Source organism: Pituophis catenifer, unplaced genomic scaffold, assembly GCF_029215685.1.
Source record: "Pituophis catenifer annectens isolate HBS135680 unplaced genomic scaffold, rPitCat1.0.hap2 SCAF_2, whole genome shotgun sequence".
Lineage (NCBI taxonomy): Eukaryota > Metazoa > Chordata > Lepidosauria > Squamata > Colubridae > Pituophis > Pituophis catenifer.
Genome location: NW_027256882.1, coordinates 212,584,860 through 212,599,739, shown reverse-complemented (window position 1 = coordinate 212,599,739; position 14,880 = coordinate 212,584,860).

Sequence of the window (14,880 nt, the reverse complement as noted above, 5' to 3'; positions counted from 1 at the left end):
TGCTGTAAGCAATTCAATTGCTACAAACCTACCATCTTGATCTGCTTCTATAACTTTCGCTGTTAATTTTTTATTTACATAAATAACCACACCATTCTTTTTCTGCGAAGTTGAAGATATAAAATGTGCTCCTAGTTTTGAATTTATCAAATATTTTTGATCTTGAGTTGTGATATGCGTTTCTTGTAAACATATTATATCATTATTAAATTGTTTCAAATATGTAAATAATTTCTTCCTTTTCTGTGCTAAATTCAACCCATTGACATTCCAAGATAAACACTTAAAGGTCATCAGCCTCTTTCTGGAGCGCAGAGCAAAATATTTGAAGTTCATCCGAAAGCTTCGATCTCGCTCCTCCCATAGCGCCACTCTCTTGTACGGTACTCTTAACTGCCTTCTTGTCTTGTCTTTCCTGTTGTTGTTGTTGCTTTTGTTTAAGTAGCTTAGATTGAGCTCTAGTTATACGTTGATCTTTAACTTCAGCCAACTGAATCAAATCCAAAATTGGAGAAGAATCCAGCAAGGGCTCACTCAGAAAACCTCCTTCTGCACCTTGCACTGTTTCTAATTCCTGCTTAGACTGTTCTTTCAATTGCCTCTCTTCACTCTCCTTAATCTCCAAAACTGTAGATGTACGTGGAGATGGTGTTCTTTCCTTAAGAATAGTACTATAAAAGTGTTGTGCCTTCTCCACGGTATTCAACCAATATCCTTCTCCCTTATATCTAAAAATTATCCCAGCTGGTGCGTCCCACCGGAAGGGTATCTGTAAATTTTTCAATTCCTTAACAAGAAAACCAAATTCTTTTCTGGCTTTCAGCATTTTAGGAGGTAATTCTTTAAAAATTTCAAGTCGTGAACCCCCCACTTGTACAGAAGTATGAAAAGATTTTTGCAGGATATCATTTCTAATTTCTCTATCAGTAAAATATATGACCACATCTCTGGGCAATTGTCTTTGTCTGGCCACCCAAGAGTTGTAAATTTTATCTATTTTATGAAATACCAAATCAGGATTAGCTTGTAAAATCTTAGCCAAGGCTTCAGAGCAAACTTGTCTCAAATCCTGTCTCTCCTCCTCTCGAATTCCCTGAAGCCGTATGGCAAATTCCATCGCCCGGAATTGTATCATAACAATCTCATCTTCAATTCTCTGCATTTTATTGTCAACTTCATCAATTTTATAATCATTGTCTTTCATCTTAACATTAACTTCTGATTTAAATTCTTCAACTTTAAAATCAACTTTCCCAATAAATCCTACCAGGCCAGACGCCACTTCTGATATTTTTTTGGTCACCTTTTTTTGATTCTGATTCACCATGTCTTTAACTTCATTAATTTCCTGCATAAATTCCTGATGTGATTTTTGAAGTTTATCATCTATCTCCTGTTGAGATTTTTGAAATTTATCATCCAAAGTTTTAGAAATAAATTCTTTTAAATCTCCCACATCAAATTCTTTTTTCTGAGTTTGTAACTGTTGAGCAGGGGGAAGTTGCGTTTCATGTTTGTATGTGGGGGATCCCCCCCCTGATGCCTTCCCTTCCTGCTTCTTTGAAGCCATCCTGGCTCGTGATCTAGTTTTTCTAAAGAGGGAAGTTCCTTTTCCTTTCCCTCCTGCACAAAGACTTCTAAAAAAGTCCCCCAGATTTAATCAAATAAGGGTTAAAATAAAGCAAAGTCCAGTATTAAAAGGGGAGAAATTGTTGTTTCTCTTATAACAAGCAAGGCAACTTTGTAGCAACTTGGAAACTTTGTAACAAAACAAGATAACTTCACCAATCCACATTCGCTGGCTCGTTAACTCTAAGGCTAGGCGCCATGTTTTTTCAAAGCACTTTCACTCACTCGCATTTCTCAAATTAAAAGTCAATAAAGTGCTGATACTTGCGTTTCCAAATTTCAGGATTCAGGTAGTTTCACTGTTTATTAAAGCCGGTTCTTTCGCTTTAAGTTTCCTGCAGCCGGCTTGTTCTGCAAAAGCAGAATCGTCCCACGTCGCCCGGAGTTTCAGCAGGCTGGAAGGGAGCCACGCCTGTTCTCTCCCCAGAAACTTCCCTGGGGGGTTACAGGGGCTCAACCTGTGCCCTGCAATCTCTCCTTCTTCAATCCTATGGATTTAGAAGTTTTCGAGCCGCTTCTTCGTCTCGAAGCGGCTCTACAGGCGGCGGGGCTGGCGGAGCTTCAAAGAGCGCCGCCGTCGCCGAAGACAAGGAAACCGGAAGTCCCGTTGTTGTTGATGATGATGTTGTTGTTGTTGTTATTATTATTATTATTATTATTATTATTATTATTATTATTATTATTATTTAATCTTTAGTGAGATTCACAACCTTTGAGGCTGGTTAATAGCTCAGCAGCTTGAGTCCTAACCAAGGACCTAGGAACTGTTAAGGTATCGTCGGAGGATGTAAGCTCTTCTGAGTAAGGTGGTTTTTTGTAGAGTCAAAATGTTCAAGTCTGGCAAATTTAGAATTTCTAAATAGCGAGGTAGCCCTTTGGGTATTGCTCCAAGGGCTCCAATTACAATCGGGGCAACACACGATTTCTTTTTCCACAGTCGCTCAACTTCAATTTGCAAGTCCCGGTACTTTGTGATTTTATTTTATTATTATTAATTAATTAATTAATTAATTAATTATTATTTTATTATTATTATTATTTTATTACTATTGTTGTTGTTGTTGTTGTTGTTGTTATTATTATTATTATTATTATTATTATTATTATTATTATTATTATTATTATTATTATTTGGACAACAAATGGTGTAGTTTTCTTGGCAGCAATACTGAAATGGTTTGGCATTGTTTTCTTGGATTTTCTCTTTCTTTTTTACTTTCCAGTGTACCCTGTACCTCTGAGAAGTCCTGGTACTTTTACATCCAAATACTAACCACATCTTATCCTGATTAATATTTGAGCCCAGAAAAGGGTGATCATAGGCTGCTGAAACTTTGATCATAACAAATAATAAGAAGTAAGATCTGGATCTATGTGTACGGATTCTGCTCTTACTTTATATGACCTCCTTGGCTAAAGTTATCTTAATCTGACTCTTCTTTATCTGTTTTTTGAAATATTGAAGTATAACTTTATCAAGAACCCCAGAGAAAATCACATCTGTGGGTGCACAGGGACATTCCAAAGATGAGGAAGCTTTCAAAGTAGCACACACATACACTATATATAGATTAGATAGCTGATGGATGGATGGATAGATAGATAGATAGATAGATAGATAGATAGATAGATGATAGAAAGATAGATAGATAGATAGATAGATAGATAGATAGATAGATAGATGATAGACAGACAGACAGACAGACAGACAGAGGTGTAGTGGTGATAATTCAACATTCAATTTTGTGGGAAATTTGTGGGTGTAGTCTTCAGAAGACTCTAAGAGTTTATAGCATACAGAAAAAAACTAGGTGTCAACGTTCCAGGAAACCCCCACTCCGAGTAAAGACGTGGAAGCAAGCATTTTCCAAAGTTCTCTTTACTAGAATAGGTAAACTGGCATATCTGGGAAAACCCGAATCTGAAAGGTCTGGATTTTCCCTCAGTAAATCAAAACCCCCAAACCATCCCCTCACTCCACAGTCAATCACATGCTCCAATCAACATCCATCCCATCTTGACTCAGCACTCCAACCACTCCTTCTCCAGATGCCGGATTGACCTTGATTGACAGGAAGAATGCTATTATGTCTACAAACAACCCCTCTACTAAATCCCCCTTGCTACTTTCCCACACATGAGAAGGTGGCAGCATGGAAGCTTCCGGCGTAATATGGCTTCCAAAGCTGACACTAGAATTTGTTCCAGAGTGCTGGACACCAAGACAAGTTACAAGTAGGAAAGCTTCCCAATGAATGTTAAAAGGAACATTCTAAGGATAAGATCACTTTGATAGTATACTTAATTTTGTAGAGAGAGAGATGGTGAGTTTCTTTTTGCTAATGGGTTCAAGCAGAAGCTACCTTCCAACGGCTGGGGATATTTCATTTGGAATCCAGCACTGAGTAGGCAGATGGTCTCAGTGATGTGAAAAGCTCCTTTCAACACTATACTGTGCCCCGGTCTGAATTCCCAACAAAAACCACTCAGACTCATTTGAATCCAATAGGTTTTACAAGTACATAAAGACCAAATTATTGCTTTGCCCTAATGGAAATACATCACTGGGTGAGTTCTGCTGAACATAGTTTGCTATCCAAAGAGGTAAAGTGCTGTAGAAATGGATGGTTTGTCGACTGAACATTCTAACAGTGGGCTGAATCGTTTGCCAAGAGAACACTGAGCAGATTCAGCAGAAAGATGGGTGGTTAAGAAATATAAATTATAAATAATGAACAAACAAACAAACAAAGCTAATATTTTATAAGATATGTGAGGTCCTTTCCCAATTACTAAGTTACAGGGCTTTCCAATCATTCTTGGTTTAGTAAAAATGATACGTGGTATTACATTTGATGCCCTATTGACAATCCCTATTTTGCCTCCATTGCTTGTATTGCCTGCCTTATTAAAAAAAGAATGAAGGCAGAGGTTTTGCTGGAGGGCTTTTGAGACCGATGACCTGTGGTGCAGGGGAGTTTGAGTTTTAATTGCCTTAAGTTCTTACGCTGTTATTGTATATTTCTATTGTATGAGCTTTTGAGAATCCTGTGATTGAGGAGGGGGTACAGATTTGATTAATGAATGAATGAAATGAAGAGTATTCCAGGTTACATGATTTCTCTCCAAGATGACAAATGTTTTTGTCCCCTTTGAGATTGATCTTGGATAGTGCCAGCTTAAGTGGAGAAAGGCAACTGCAACACCAGGGCAAAACACTGATAATAATAATAATAATAATAATAATAATAATAATAATAATAATAATAATAATAACAACAACAACAACAACAACAACAACAACAACAACAACAAAAACAACAACAACAACAATAGTTATTGTTATTGTTATTGTTATTGTTTTATTTCTATTCTGCTCTTCTCCCGAAGGACTCAGGGCGGTGTACAGCCTATTAAAAGCACAAAGACAGACATCAATTAAAAATAATTAAAATTACTAAATAATTTCGGCTCAGATTTAAAACCCCAAAAATTTAAAACACCCAATTTAAAATCATTACATTAATAGCCCGGCCTGGTGGAAAAGCAGGGTCTTGAGAGCACAGCGAAATACACGGAAGTAAAGATGTTGTTAGGGTGTTTTTGTGCTGTGATTAGATGGAAATATAGCCTGGGAGATCTTTCTTTCTCTCTTTTTAAAACTAATCCATAGAGATAAATACATCAAATCACATTCAAATCTTTTCACTACTAAAACTCTTGTGTCACAATTTGTATTTAATCACATTTTGATTGGCAATAGAGAACTATAAGTAGTTGCAAAACAATGTGGATATGTGTGTCCAAAAATCCTGAAGTATAAAGATGTGCAAAGAGGAATATGCCATAGTATATTAAAAAAAAAAAAAAACCTCTACAAAAAAGTTGAATGTGGTCTGAAGTAGTGAAAAGGGAGAACTATTAACATGTGAATCAGTCAGTATAGACCATGATCTCTAAAAGAGTATTGCTATTATTTATAGTTGCATCCAAATCACCTGAAGAATGAGTCACAGCTAGCAAAAACTAGGAGCCTGGATAGCTCAACAGACTAAGCACTGTAATTTAATACCAGCTGTCTGCAATTAAAGTAAGATCGAATCTCGCCAGGCTCAAGGTTGACTCAGCCTTCCATCCTTTCTAAGGTAGGTAAATTGAGGAGCCAGTTGTGGGGGCAATAAGCTGACTTTGTATAAAAATATACAAAAGTATGAAGGCTATTGCTTAACGCACTGTAAGCCGCCCTGAGTCTCCGGAGAAGGACGGCATATAAATCAAATTTAAAAAAAAAAAAAAATTATGACACGTTCAGATCTTGTGTAGCCTTGGCTTGGGGTTAAAAAGAAAAAAAAAAAAAGATATGGAGTCATTCTCCAAATATGATTTGGAAAAAAAACCTGCAGAATCACAGAAGGCCCCAGAAGGTGCACAACCTGTGTTTGTCATTAAATGCAGCTATAGCTTTTTCAGCTTCACTGGCTGCTAAGCCTAATTTAATCAGTGCAGATACAATTATATGATTGCATGGGCAATGGAAACAGAGGTGATGAGCCTGGGTCACAGACATATGTGTTAGCTTTCAGTTTTCCTTTGCCAAGTGGGAAAGGATACAAAAATTCAATGACATTAGTGAGATGATTTGCCAACAGACTAGAAATTTAACCTGAATCATTTACATTTCTGGCAGCAAACAGATACACACACATTCACACAGAGAGCTATGCACACAGGTGCGCTTGTCATTTTAAAATAATACACACCACCCAGATCACAGAGCTTTCAAATATGATCTGTTCTTCTCCCAGCAGAGAAACCAGCCACATATCTAGTCAATAAGACTCTCAGGGAGACAATCAACATATTATCTCACCATCTTTGCTTAGAAATGGTGAACAAGATTCTGACTAGCTCTTAAAAAACAATCAATATAGGAAGTCCTCTACTTACGACCACAACTGAGCCCAGAATTTATGTTGCTGGAATGAGACATTTGTTAAGTGAGTTTAGCCCCATTTTACAACTTTTCTTGCCACATTTGTTAAGCGAACCACTGCTATTGTTACTGCCACTTAACATGGTTGTTAAGTGAATCTGGCTTCTCCGTGGACTTTGCTTGTCAGATGGTCACAAAAGATGAGTGCATGACCCCAGGACACTGCAACTGTCATAAATATGAACCAGTTGTCAAGCATCCGAATGTAAATCAGGTGACCGCGCTGTAACAGTCATAAGTGTGAAAAATGGTCATAAGTCACTTTTTTCAGTCTGTTGTAACTTTGAAAAGTCTCTAAATGAATTGTTGTACGTCGTGGACTATCTATACTACGCCACAATCTGACTTTTGCACTTCTTTAGAAAAGTTCAGTTAAAGTCTCTAGAACCATGATGGCGAATCTATGGCGCGCCATTTCTGCAGGCACGCGAGCCATCACCCTAGGTCAGCTCCACCGTGCATGTGCATGCGCCTCCCGCCAGCCAGCTGATTTTCGGGTCTCTGCCACGCATGTAGGAGATGCACGCACATGGCCATTCCGTCCCACTGCTCCCAGGAGTCTCCATGCGGCCCGTTTTGGATGCCAGGTAAGTATATCCCTATTTGTCTTATCCATTTTTGGGATAGCAAAAAAGGCCTTTCAGCACCATTGTTCAAGGATACCTAGTTGTTAGTTGCTATGTGAGCATTTATGTAATAAATAATAAGACTTTTCTACTATGCCTCTTCTACACACACACACACACACACACACACACACACACACACACACACACACACTCAATTCCTATTGAAGAAAGAACTATGCACCTCAAAAATGGTTTCAAAATACTTTAGAACCTGTGTAGCATATCTACAGAGTATCATTGCTAAGGTGATTCATAGCAAACTCATTTAGATTACAGAATTTGTGTATGTGTACATGGAAAGAGACACGGGTAAAAAAGCTACGCTTAAACACAGTGTGAGCTTGTTAGCTTCTTTTTTACTTAGTTTTGTTTTCTTTTGTTTTACCCTGGAAAATTACTCTGTATTCCATTAAAAAAACACACAGTTTCGCTTAAGTGGAGAGGATCTATCCTTTCATGCAGGATTTTGAATATTTACATTCTGGTCTCCAAGATATTATTTTGTGGCTATATATGCTGACCCAGAGACAGTAAACAAAACTTAGTTGCTTATGCAGTTGCTGCCTTGAAATGCTTTCTCTTTTCATTATGAAAAATTGAGTTTAAAATTGAGGCTCCATCCATTCTTGAATTTCTTTAAAAGCTTTTTCCTCCCCTCCCCTTGCAAATGTATTTCAATGCATCCTATTAGCTGCCATAGTATGGCTCCTTCATTCCTCCCCTAGCTCACACACATGTGATAAATGGGCTAAGGATCACTTGGTAAAGAAGCAACCATTCTTATCATTTTCAGCTATGTGGTAGGCAGGGCTGTGCAACTGGTTTGAGGCCTGATGAATCTTTGATCTTACCAGAAACTGGTCTCCAAAAAGCTGGGGAGTGATCTGAACCCATATAAAAGCATTTGCTTTAACATGTCTTAGGGCCATGATGGCGAACCTATGGCATGCGTGCCACAGGTGGCACGTGGAGCCATATCTGTGGGCATGCAAGCATTGCCCTAGCTCAGCTGCAGCACGCATGTGCGTGCTGGCCAGCTGATTTTCAGGCCTTCCGGGCCCACCGGAAGTTGGGAAACGGGCCGTTTCCAGCCTCCGGGGTGGAGGTGGGGGATGCCGTTTCCACCCTCCCCAGGCTCCAGAAAAGCCTTTTGAGCCTGGGGAGGGCAAAAAACGGGCCTAACCCGCCCACCGGTAACCTTTTTGCCATCACGTACCAAAAGCAGGGAGAGTGCAGGGGGGGTGCGCACATATGCGCGCAGGGGTGGGTGGGCGGGGCACAAGGGGAGCATTGAATTATGGGTGTGGGCATGCACACGCACGACCCCCCTGTGCTCCCCCTGCTTTTGGCACGCGACAGCAAAAAGGTTAGCCATCACTGTCTTAGTGGATGATCACTTAAATATAAACCAGCAGTCAAAAAAGCTAATAGAATCCTTGGTTGCATAAACAGAGGCATAGAATCAAAATCACACAAGGTATTAATACCACTTTATAAAACCTTACTAAGACCACACCTGGAATACTGCTTTGGTCACCACATTACAAACAGATGTTGAGACTTTGGAAAAAGTGCAAAGAAGAGCAAATAAAATAATTAAGGGCCCATGGAGGTCCTTAATCATATGAAGAACTGTTGCAGAATTTGGGTATGGCTAGTCTAGAGAAAAAATGACTAGGGGTAACATGATAGCAGTATTACAGTATTTGAGGGGCTGCCACAAAGAAGAGGGGGGATCAACTTATTTTCCAAAGCCCCAGAAAATAAGACAAGAAACAATAGATGGAAACTAATCAAGAAGAGAAGCAACCTAGAACTAAGGAGGAATTTCGTGATAGTTTAGAACAATTAATCAGTGGAATGGCTTGCCTTCAGAAGTGGTGGGTGCTTCATCATTGGAGGTTTCTAAGAGGAGACTGGACAGCCACTTGTCTGAAATGCTTGAGCAGGGGGTTGGACTAAAAGACCTCCAAGGTCCCTTCCAGCTCTATTCTATTCTGATTCTAATAATACCAGCTTCCATACATTTTATAGTTTTTCTTTGTTTTATATTAAAAATAAGTGGTGTTAGGGCTTGGATCAGGACTAGAGACAACCAGCTTTAAGGCCACTCACGTGCAAAGGATTATATTAAGAAAGTAGGTTACAAGGTAAGTGTAGAAAGTGTATGTCTCAAAGATAAAAGTCAGAAAAAGTTGAGACTTGGGAAAAGTGATTGGAACTATAACCAAATCTTTTGTGGGTATGTCAAAAATAACACGAAATGTAGAAAGGTTTAAAGTAGATAAAAGATTGTATGGTTCTGAAAAAAGTAAGACTGAATTTGATTAGAATTACGTGTAGAATTTTATGAGCATGTTACTGCTAAAATATACAAACATTTGCTGAAATGTGAGACAGAAGAAGAACTAGTGAAAGAATGTATGATAAAATGGGCTAAAGATGTAGGCCAGTGATGGCGAACCTTTTTTTCCTTGGGTGCCGAAAGCTGGCATGTGCGCGCGTGCATGCCGACACCCATAATGAAATACCCCCTGCAGGCCCCACCCCCTGTGCATGCATGCGTGACCCCCGTGTGACCCCCGACCCCCGCACATGCACCCCTCTGTTTTGGTGATAGCAGGCTTCCCTGGAGCCTCCTTGGACCAAAAATGGGCTTCGGGGGATGTGCTGCACCCCCTATGCCCCATTTTTGGTCCCAGGAGGTTTCAGGGAGGCTGGCCAGCACCAAAACAGGGGGGTGGGGGTGTGCTGCACCCCCCCTGCCCCATTTTGGTGCTAGCAGGCCTCTCTGAAGTCTCCTGGGACCAAAAATGGGCCGCGAGGGAGCGCTGCACCCCCCCACCCCCTGCGCATGTATGTGCGATCCACCCACCCCCATGCATGCACATGACTCTCATGTGCACACGTCTCCTGGCAGAGACCCAAAAATCAGCTGGCCGGTAGGAGGCACGTGTGCATGCGTGGTGGAGCTGACCTGAGCATTGGTCAGAGATGGCTCCCTGTGCCACCTGTGGCACGCATGCCATAGCTTTGCCATCATGGATGTAGGCTGTAATATACAGATGGACCAATGGGAAGATATGCAGTTGAAGGGATTGAAATTTAAATTATGTTCTAGCCTTAAAGAGAATTTTTACAAGGTGATGTATCGTTGGTATTTCTCACCAGAGAAATTTAGAATGTATAACGGTACTTCGGATCTTTGCTGGAAATGTGAGCAACATGAAGGGACATTTTATCATGCTTGGTGGACACGCAAAAAAGCCAAAGCATTTTGGATACAAACAGAGGCATTAATTCAGAAGATTTTAAAGGTTAAAGTACAACTGAAACCACAAACTTTTCCTTTGGGACTAATGAACAAGCAGCTAGTAAAATGTCACGGAACTTTGTTTTTCTATATGTCAACTGCTGTGAGACTGTAACATGTTCAAAAGTGGAAAGGCTGGCCATTACCTACAGCAGAGGAATCGTTGGTGAAGATGATGGAACTTGCAGAGATGTCTAAATTAACTTCTTTAAGTAGAGAAAAACAATATCTACAAACTGCCCAAAATACTTTTAGCAGTTCTGATACTGAGCAAGAGGGTTGGAGTAGATGAACTGTAAAGGTATGTTTCAGCTTTATGATCCTGTGATTCAGTCTATATTGCAATCATTAATATATGGCTGACGTTAACATTGGAAAAGTGTACTTTTTAGGGGGAAATGAGCTATATTTCTCATAAATACATTAAAAAAATATGCAGGAATATTTTTATGCTTTGGAATAATTCTGGAGATTTTACACAAAGTGTTTGAGGAAGCCCATGTACCTCAAGATGTAGATTTCCAATATTAAGATATTAGAAAATTTCTATAGATTGCTTCCTATCAATCATGACTTCTTCACACCTGCCAATTATTATCAAATGCTACAGTCATCTAATGATGTTCCTTCATGAAGTGGCTTTTGAGTGTCAATAGGTTGCATGCAGTGACTAGATCACAGATTACCAGATCAGCGCACTTGAACTCAATAGTGAATTTTGACAGTAATTTGTTTTACAGGGTGCAACCTATGAAAGGTCTTGACTATCATCAGTAGTTTTCAGCCCATTTCAGCAGATACATACGAGTGAAAAGCATTACCCTCTCAAAACAGGCACAATATATTTATTTTATCTAGTAAAAAGCTTTCTACAATACATTACAAGAAATTTCATTTTGCATTGCCTTCCAAAACCAGTTATCTCTTTCAGAAATCCCCAGATGAGGTTGCTAAGTGACAACAGTATAATTACCTAGCCAGTTATTTACAAAACACAAACACTAAAAAGCAAGGGAAGAATAGTTAAGGGCATATTGCACCATCTGTTTTAAGAACAAAAATCAAATCACTGGAAAAATCGCTGCGGACAAAACCCCTGATGTTATAGCTATGGGCCAATTTTCTGCATCAGGTTCATTCAAAAGATTTTTAAATATTTTATTTAATTTCTTAAAAAGGTCATTTGTGGGTTAACTAAAATATGAAAAAAACATCAATATGTACACCCAGCCTAGGTTAACCTTAGTTTTGGATTAGCATAGCGCAGTTCCTGTGTTCGCATAACCTGCTGTGCTGAAACATATGAAAGATTACTGTGAAAACCCCATTCACACACCATGATGCAATGACAGCTGGATTCCCACAATGAGTTGATGTGAAAATAACCATTTTCATCCAGCTTCGTATGTTGCACAAATCAGACCACACGGAGGCAGGCATGCCGTAGATTATCACAAAATCAAAACGTCCAGTTTCTCATCAAATGCTCCTCTGGCATCTTCTTTTATCTAATCATGATTGTTACAAAAAAAAAAAAATGAAAATGAAAATTCTATACCCTCCCAATAAATGTAATTTATTGCTAGTTTTTTTTTTTAAAAAAAGTTTAATATACAGGAAAATAGAATAGAAACAGATAATAGAAACAAATATAAGGAAAATATGAAAAAGAAGAGAGCATAAAATAAGATATGTATTGTATATAAGATAACTCAGTTTTTAAGCAGGAAATTAAAGCTTGACCACACAGAAAAGTATTGGCTAGTCTTTCCTCTTCTTAGATATGAAGCAAACTCTTAGATAGAAAGTAAATAAAATTTATCAATCCAAAATTTAAATTTAGTGATAAAGACTCTACTTCAAAGTAGAACTTCTTCTTTAGCTTCAGTCCATTCATGATAAATCTGGAATTCTTCATATGTAGTTACATTCCAACTTTTAGCTGAACATTACATTATATAGCTGAACATTACATTAATATATTAGAACCTAATTTCTTGTCCCAATACTTATTAACTTGCTCATTATTATTAAACCACAACAGGGCAGCTACAAAGCAGGTCCAAAGTACGAAAATAAATATTGCTATTCCTTCCACTATTTTATATTCCAATATACTGAAATTGACATTCATATCTTATAAAACATATTCTGGGATGTCTAATACACATATATTAACACAACAACATTATTTTGTTTAATTAAATCCACCATAATATCAAAAGACCTACATTTGTTTTTGTTTTTTTAAAAAAAATCCTAATCCATTTATGTTAACAGAGGTTATTCCAACTCCTCATGCTATTATTGTTACAGAGTACCAGTATGCATTGTCATAATAGTTTTAATTCTATCACAACTTGGATTTAGAATTCTCCAAATCTTTTTTCAACAACATAGAAATTTTGAATGCTACAAAAACTTCATGTCCAAATTATATAATTGTACACATTGCTGTTCAGGAATTATAGATAGTTGAAATTTCTATTAGGGCACTGAAGATATTTTTAAAATCCGATAAAAAATAAGCAGAACTATTGTATTAATGCTTTTTTATGCAATGCATTTCAAAAAAAAGTTTTATCTGTGGTTGTCTAACTAGGATTAAAACCCAAGAAAAATTCTTCATAAAGCTATTACCAATCTTAAAATAAACCCTTAACATACCGTATATATATCGAACGTTTAGTGATATTTATTTTAACATTCTTCCCCAAAGACTCAAAAACATTTGAAAACATCTCTTAATATCAATATTTAAGTGAGATAAACTATTAAAAATGTTTATCACTACACACATGGAGATCTTTCTGGGAATAATTATTGCAAGATATTTAAAGAAATTCAAACAATATGTTGGAACCCAAATGTATAGATTTCCACTGACACACAAATCCTATAAGAAATAAATTAGACTTATTCCTATAAATTGAATAACCCTAAAGCTTTCCTAATTTGGTAGAGAACACTGATAATCATCAGTAAAACATAAAACAGTATCAACATAATAACAAGTTGGGTACAACACCAGTTACTATAATACATAAAATATACTTTGATTATCAGATCAAATAAGTCAAAGGTTCCAAAATCAAATTAAATATAAGAGGAAGTAATAACTATATTTGATACAGTCTATGAAACAACGCGATGGGTAAAAAATTAATTCCATTTACAATAATCCTGGCTGATGAATTCAGTTTTATTAAGACTTTTCATCATTTATTTAATATAGTTGCTATTCACCATTGCTTGGCTGCATTGTGATCAACTGTTTTGTGCTTCCCAACTTGCAATTCATCTTTAACTATAATGGTATGTATTATTAAAGAAAGAAAAGAGATATCAATAAAATAAGAACATTGGAAGTTTCATAGCGCTTGTTGATAGATATTATAGATACATAAACACTGCTTGGCTTTAGAAATGGTGTTAAATTCGGTTTTCCAACAGGCCTTGGGGATTAACTAGTCATCAGACTTACTCCTTGTAGTTGGGTTTTTATCTATATGGAGTTCTTGAATTGTTCCTCAGCAGGGAAATATAATTTAATGTGTGTCGCATGTATATTTTTAACCTTGTTTACAGAATGGGGTAGGTAAGCCACTCAGGGCTGACATGATTGGAAGAGTATATAAGCTCAATAAATGAACAAATTCCTTCGGGTAATATAAAATAATCACTGAATTTCTGACATACATTTTAAAGTGATACATTTCAAAGGGAAGGAGGGGGGGGGAAAACCCTGCAATTCCTATACACTGTGCAATACAATGAAACCAGTGAAGAATGCATGAAAATGTACTGATATGAAGTGATGTGTTTAATAAGGATACTTTATTCAAGGCACACAATTTTCTGAAAGTATGACATGCATAATTTGTGAATGATACCCCTCTGGGTTTCCTTAGCTGGAAGATTTGTAGAGTTTAGATGTGGAGGAAATCAAAAATACACACAACTCAGATTTTATCCTGGTATCCTTGTTTTAGTTACGTAGAACATTTTGATTTATTGATTTATTTCTTCAGGCATGAATTCTGCATTTGGATGCTGTCTTTCTTCTTGAGAAGAGAAGCCATGCTTTTGGATAAACAAATGAGGAAAGATCATCGGAGACACTTGTTTGAAGTGATAAAATAATTATGCCACTTTCCTATTATGGTTTCTCACAAGCCTGTAGAAGACTTCAGAAACATCTGCCCATTTAAGGGACACCCCGCAGATATGCTTCCATCTGCTCACATTGGTTTCTTTCTCAGCTGCCAAGCAAACTTCCAAGAAACGTTTCATCAATGTTGCTGTGCAGAAAGACG